This window comes from Rhagoletis zephyria, unplaced genomic scaffold (genome assembly GCF_001687245.7).
Source record: "Rhagoletis zephyria isolate East Lansing unplaced genomic scaffold, Rhagoletis_zephyria_1.1 Rzeph_scaffold_00573, whole genome shotgun sequence".
NCBI classification, from domain to species: domain Eukaryota; kingdom Metazoa; phylum Arthropoda; class Insecta; order Diptera; family Tephritidae; genus Rhagoletis; species Rhagoletis zephyria.
The window spans coordinates 44492-52441 of NW_016157657.1; positions in this window are offsets into that span (position 1 = coordinate 44492).

Below are 7950 nucleotides of genomic sequence, written 5' to 3' on the forward strand. Positions count from 1 at the left end.
TGAAATTTCAGAGTATACAAGCTGGAATTACATACATACATAAATATGTACATATATCTGTTGATAAATAGGGTAAAAATGCGTAACGACAACTGCTGTGACGTAAAAAGATATTTACATGATCAAGTAACTACATATTCATCCCCGACATAACTCATCATTTTGAACTTGTTTCTCATTTCTCTGAATTCAATAAATTAAATTATAAAATAATTCAAATTCATTCATTAATCTATATACATAACCGAATCGCTTGATATATTTTAGCTTAACCAAAATATATTTTGTATACGCACTCATCTTGAACCAATTCTGAATCGGGGAAATACAAACAGGGTTATTACATTTAAAATTTTATTATCTCAATCGATGAATCGCGAGTACAACCTATGAAACACAAAACTAGGGATTTCTAGAAAACGCCAGAAGAAAACGGCGTTAACGTTTTAAGTTAATCCATAAATTTTTATACATAGTGGTTGGTGCCTAATTAAAATTTTACAAGCAAAGGGAAATGTTGTAAAGAAAAAAATCTCTTCTTATGAGACTTAAATGACAGGTATTATATGTAATGCATTTTTTCACAACATAAAAGCAAAGCAAACGTGCGATGTATGTATGTTTTAACATACCCATAACCAGTGTTTCCGGAAGTTTGGAAATTAAAAAGCTATGTAAGCTTAAAACAAAAGCAATAAAAATCTATAGGCTACAAAAAAGGCGCTATCTTTATTTGTTACACATTGGAATTTAGATATTTTTTATTACACGTTATGTTCCAGAAATGAAACTGCTTTTCGCCATTGATTTATTTCATTAATAAAAAAATATATAAAATACATATGTATATGTATATAAAATCACATGTTCAGAAATTGAAAAAAGCTGGCAAAAAGCTTGGAAGATAGACCAGAAATTTCGAAATAAAATAAACTGCTAGATCTAGCCTCAAAAAGACTAAACTGGCAACACAGCGCATAACAAGACTGGTTTAAACCATACATACATACATATATACACACATACATATCTTTGTATTATATATTGAATAATCTTTGGCTTAAAACACCCCATTTCATGCTGCCTTAATGTCAACAAACTCTCCGCGTAGATGAAAAAGGAATAACAAAACAACTGCCAGTAATGACCGCAATTTATGGTACAAGCGCGATGCTCAATATGCTTACTCCTGCTGGTTGCACTCATTCATACTCTTAAACAAGTTTTTGAAGAAAGTGAGAGGATTTTTCATCTTCACCTTGTCATCTTTCTCACAGTCAACACGTTTCAGATGGAACCATATTAGGTTTTTATAAATCAAAGTTTTATATTTCTAATTGGTTATGGTTCTCAAACCAAACTAATCCATCTTTTAATAATAATAAATACAGTTAAGTGGAAAATGGAATTAACAACAAGCAAATAATATAGAGACTTCTGTATGCCAAATATGAACACAAAGAAAAAATTATGTCCTTTTATTTAACATAAATTTTCTCAGAATATGCACCCAATACATACATCCATACATATGTGTTAAATATACATAATTTTGAATACATGGATAGAAATAAGTCACGATTTTACTATTGACGTCATTTGGCAGCACCCGTTGTTTATTTATATGTGCAGGCATATGCAGTTACATACGTATAGTTATTTACTTACCTATGTACATAGATTTTTCAACAAATGGACACATTTCAGAACACACCTACAATAATAGGTATGTATGTATGTATGTCCTCCACGCAAATCAAAACTCATACTTAGTCGTAACCGAGCTAGCAGACAAAGTTCATTTACCTCGTCGATGGACACAGTTCCATTTCGACCTCGTTGGCCAAGATAACCCGCAAACAGTATTTTTTTCAATTGCAACTACATGTTGAGTTTGAGAGTCTCTCAAAATGAAACATGTATGTATGTATATGCACATGTATTGGTAGGTATACTCGTCGCACGTTATAAACGCATTCATAGATGGAGTACGTGGGAGAGTGGAAATAAATCGAGTATAAAACTACTTAAGAAAATCGTGCTCTTCTCACTCACTCTAACCAATCAACTCAGTGCGTTTGAAAACTCAAATATTCTTTATGGGTCATTCCATATTAGTACTTATAACTGAAAAATATTTTTGACTGAGTTCAGGATATAAAATAATCCGATACGTATTTTAGTAGTTCCGCAACGTTTGAAGAACGAACAATTTTGCATATTTCAAAATGTACTTTTTCAACGAAATCTTCTAAAAATACTGAACTCACATGTACAGTGGGGAGCAGTGATGCGTACATGTTGATTTTTGTTAAATATTTGCAAGGATTTGGAAGTTAAAATTTGTTTGTTATGTTTTCATAAAAATATGGTTCATATTTCAGTAGTTAGAGGAGCGCGCTACCACTCTGCAGGGACTGGGTTCCAGCCCTGGTCAAAGCAAATCACAAAAAAAAATATGTATAGTAAAAAGGTTTTTTCTTCACAGCGGTCGCCCCGCGGTAGGCAATGGCAAACCTCCGAGTGTATTTCTGTCATGAAAAACAGATTCTCATAAAAATACAATCGCCGCTCGGAGTCGGCGTAAAGCTGTACGCCCTCCTTTGTGTGACAACATCAAGGCGCACGCTACAAATCAGAGGAGAAGCTCGACAAAATACTAACATATGTGTAAGCGCCAATCTATTATTATAAAAAAAAAACTTTTAAACTTTATACAGAGCTTAGACAATTTTAACAAATTTTCATTTTAATCTGATTATTTGAATATGCAGTTTTGTACGCCATTAAATTTTAATGCAAGTTTTAAGCGGCTGCAAAATCGCGTTGATTTTTAATATTTTTTTTTTGCTGATGGCTAAAACATGAATCACATTTTTATGAAAAAATAACAAAAAAAAAAAGTTAAATTTTCATATATGTGTGATAAGCACTATATTAAATACATACACACTATGTGTATTTCGGTAACTGCTTCACCCATCTGTACCAAATTGCATATGCTCATTATTCTCGGCCTCAAAAATATTGTTAACATTGATTTATCGAAAATACCCTTACACAGTAGAAGCAACTTTCAGAAACTTCTCGACTATGCAGAATAAAAAGAGAAAGTTTGAAGTGGCTCAAAATTCTCTTCGGTTTTTCATAGTTCTTTTTTGCAGGCGGTGTTGAATATTTTCTTCCATAAAAAATTGTCAAGCATACATTTCTGAAACTGAACTTTTCATGAAAGCTTTTGGAAATTTGTTGAATCTTCGCGAAATTCGTAAACAGTTTAAAGCTTTGACTTATATGGTTTATGTTATTTAATGAACTATATTTTTGTAAAAAAATAATTAAAACTAAAAAAATTGGATAAACTTAAAAATATTAACATCTGAATATCGTTCGTAATCATTTGTATAGATATCTAACTATGTACATTGTATATTGTACGAAATCAGCTGAAGACCGCGAACAGCACTTTAAAAAAAGGTGTTTTTAACTTTTTCCGGTGGCCACCAGGAAATTTCCTTGACAAAAACAATAACCTAATATGGAAATAACTAAAGTAGTCTAAGCCCGGGCCAATCCAACCTTAATAGTTACATATACCCGGCCGGCGCACAGTGCCGCCTAAGTAGGCAAAAATCGAAAAATTCGTTGTCTGCATTGTGTATTTGGCATTTTTGCAAAGGTAATTTATCCAATAAAAAGAATTAAACAGATATTTCCCTATAAAATAAACTATATGCCGCCAGGGGGCCACTAAAGTGGACAAATTTTATACTAAGAATTTTTATAAGAGCCTAGCCATGCGTAATATTGGTTTGACGTTTTTTATTTCCATATAGATAGTAGAGAACTACAGGATTAAAAATTTTGGAATACAATTAAACACAGGGTGTCCCTGTGGTATTTCAGAAAAGCTATTTTTTTAATAAAAATTTTAATGGAATTAGTAAAATGTATGTATGTAAAAACAGGTTATTTTTTATTATTTTATTAAACAATGCGGGTTGTTAGCTTTCCAAAGAAGAAAAAAAACCTGCTCATTTTTACACTTTTTGAAGTAATGCGGTTTTTTGCTAACGCATAAAATCATTTTTTGTCAGTGCCATCAGATTTGCACAATTCGTTCTATTTTCAAAAATGAAGTGTCAGATTAAAAAGCTGGTCCTGTAGAAAATAGAGGTTTATTGTTTTAAAGAGTTGCCACCTGTTAAAAAACTAAATTCAAATTTTTTAATAAGTTAAATACGTTATTAAGAGATGGGTGTCAATCGAAATGTGTATGAAAAGGGTTTATTCCTTAACTACATGTAGAGTGTTGCCACCTGTTTGAATTAACGAAATTAGGTAATTGAAATTGATAGGTATCACCATAAGGGAGTCAGACGAAAGAGGTTTAGGAAGGTTTTAGCTTGCAAATATTACGAAGAGGGTTTGCCACCTATTTGTTATTTTATTACAAATACATACATCAGTGATTTGTTCTGATTACATTCCTTTTAAATTACTGAACTGTTAAATTAACTCAGGAATTTTTTTACTCTTCACTTACTTCTAGCTAAATAAGTCCAACTTTTTCTTTTGTCTGATACCCATACAGATATACATATTTCCGTTACCTTATTCCCTTAAATAAAGTGAATTTGATTTTTGAAGTGAAACTTCTTTAGCGGCGGTTGGTTGGTTGGGAGTAAGTTGGAAAATTCAAAGGAAATTGCACATGGAAATCTTGCAACGGAAATGAAGCAACGGAAATGGTGCAACGGAAGTGGTGCAACGGAAATGGTTGGCGCTGAAACAAGTGCTTCTTGTGTGAATGCATATGATATTAATTAAAAAAAATTTGCTATGCAACGGAAATGGTGCAACGGAAGTGGTGCAACGGAAATGGTTGGGGCTGCAACAAGTGCTTCTTGTGTGTGTGCATATGGTATTAGTTTAACAAAAAATTGCTAATAAAAGGTTAAAGAATAACACTTAGTAACAACACACAACACAAGTAAAGATGAAGATAGTGGAAGAAAGATTAAAAAAAAATTATAGTTTAAAAAACTACAACCTCCCTATTATAATTGCCATTCGTACTGTCATCAGGTATGTAACCTGAGAATAGAAATCGCTGCGTCTTTTAGGCGCATCAATATTACATAGTTACATCCCGAGCTGGGAAGGTAATAAAGGTAATTAAAGAGGAAAGGGTATAGAGAGAGACACAGAGACTCAATCTGGGAACTATTGTTATCAATTTTGCTATCGATATTTTCGGAAGTTTGTAATCGATAATTTTGTTGATTTTGTTATCGATATTTATCAATTTTCTTATCGAATTTGTTTTCGATATTTATCGATTTTGTTATCGATCTTGTTTTCGAAATCTATCGATTTAGTTGTCGATATTTATCGATTTTGCAATCCATATTTATCGAATTTGGTATCGATTTTGTTTTCGATATTTATCGATTTTGTTATCGATATTTATCGATTTTGTTATCGATATTTATCGATTTTGTTATCGATATTTATCGATTTTGTTATGGAATTTTTTATCGATTTGTTATCGATGTTTTTGTCGATATTTTTATAGGTTCATATATCGATTTTGTAATCGATATTTTTGTCGATTTAATCGATATTTGACGATTTTGTTATCGATATTTATCGATTTGGTTATCGATAATTTATCGATTTTGTTTTCGATATTTATCGATTTAATTATCGATATTTCTCGATTTTGTTATAGAAATGTTTATCGTTCTTGTTATCGATATTTTTATGGATATATATATCGATTTTGTTATCGATATTTAACATTTTTGTTATCGATATTTTTGTCGATTTTGTTATGGAAATTTTTATCGATTTTGTTATCGATATTTTTATGGATATATATATCGATTTTGTTATCGATATTTATCGATATTGTTATCGATAGTTTTGTCGATTTTGCTATCGATATATATCGTTTTTTTCCTTAAAATAACATAAATGTAATTAGAGAGAAAAAAAGAAAAAAATTTAACCTACATATATGTAAGCAAAAGCAGATATATGTATGTATTATGCATATATGTATGTATATTGTTTATGAGAAAAATAGATATGTATGTAACGTAAGTTTCACTTCTCCAGTGTGGTCCAGGCGCACTTACTTTTTTTAAATATGTGGCAACCCTTCTACGTGTCGTTTAGAAGTAAAGCATTTTCAAAACCATTTCAATTGATATCCATATTGTAATACCTACTTCATTTAACTTATTAAATATATTTTAATAAAATTTAAAACAGGTGACAACCCTTTCCAAAACAAATACAACTTTATTGCACATCTACAGGCAAAACCCTGTCATTTGACACCTCACTTTTTAAAATAGAACGACCCATATGTATGTGCATATCTATGTAAATGCCACAAGAACCCAAATTGCCAACTTCAAACTGCAATTACAGTGAAAGTATGAAAGTTATCCAAAAACAAATTGCATTTTTGAATTTAGCGTCCTCAATTTTACTAAGAAGTGAATTTGTATTTAAATCCGTCCGTAATTCTATTTTTGCCCACATTTTATATGGAAAGGAACCACTGTGCGGCGTGCGCACTCAGTCATGAAATAAGCCGTTCAGTGCACACATCGATTAACACCACTTTTTGAAAAATCTGAAATTTAAGTGTCCAAGCAGTTGGTATAGTCAAAACTTATTACGGATGTAATAACATATTTAAAACAACATTATTTATTTATAAGCTTAAATCGTTTACAAAAAACCAAATAAAAAAAAAAATATCCAAACATGAAATTTTAACATTTTATTTTAATTACAAAATTAAATGCCACAGTTTTAAAACTTTTATAAAAACATCGTCATATACATATAGTCATGCGAAAAATGATAGGGACGCGACATTTTGACCAGTTTTCGCTATTTTTCTTTTGACTGTTTAATGTTTGTTAGTTTTTCATAGAAATACAGTTCATTATCAAGCGTACACCTTATACCAATTTCAAAATTTAGAGACAAATTAGAAAAAATGAATAAAATATTACAACAATAGCGAACTTTTTATTTAGAATATTGAGAAAAAATTTAAGCATGCAGTTTTATAACCCATTAAATTCTAGCTCGAGAAAGTGCAAGTTTCATGTGGCTAAAAAATCGCGTTGATTTTTGAAAATTTTTTTCCTGAATTTTTCTGTTTTTTCTGCATGATTTGAAATTTGGACTTACATGTAAGATTTTTGTTAGATAGTAGGCTGTAAAAAAAAAATAAACATTAAACAAACAAAAGAAAAGAAAAAAATATCGAAACTGGTCAAAATATCGTGTCCCTTTTATATTTCACATAACTGTACATATTTATTAGACAAGTGGGTTTATTATGCGAAATGAAAAAATTGGGTAAGCGTCTCAGAGACACACTGAACCAAAAATCCATATCTGGATCAAAGAAAAACTTTCCTTACTTTAAGGTCGAAAATTCTTCAGAATTAGTAAAAAATTCTCCCGAATGAGTAATTTTTCTTTGGAATGTGTAAAAACGTACACGAAAATGTGGAACCATGGATGTAATCTATCATTTTGAAGGAATGTTGGGCATAAAAAGAAGATAGAACTGCTTTAGTGCTATTTCGTTCCCATTTTTCTTTAAATTGATTACTGTTTTTATTCAATTAAGAGACATTTTTTTTTTTTTGAGTGTACAAATACAATACTTATTTGCTTTAGGGGTTACAGAAACATTTCAGTTTTTAAATTTTTCCTAAATGCAGTCACATAGGAGGTGGGTGTAGTAGTTAAAGGCAATTTGGTACATTACTCGTATGTCCATAGATAAGTCTGAATTTTCTTTTTTTATTGTTGTGGCCAGCTTCTATGTGCATATGTATTTATGTGTGTACATATTATACCGTTGACCATTAACCTTATTAATTTTTTCTTTCGAATCCTTCAGTCAGGCTG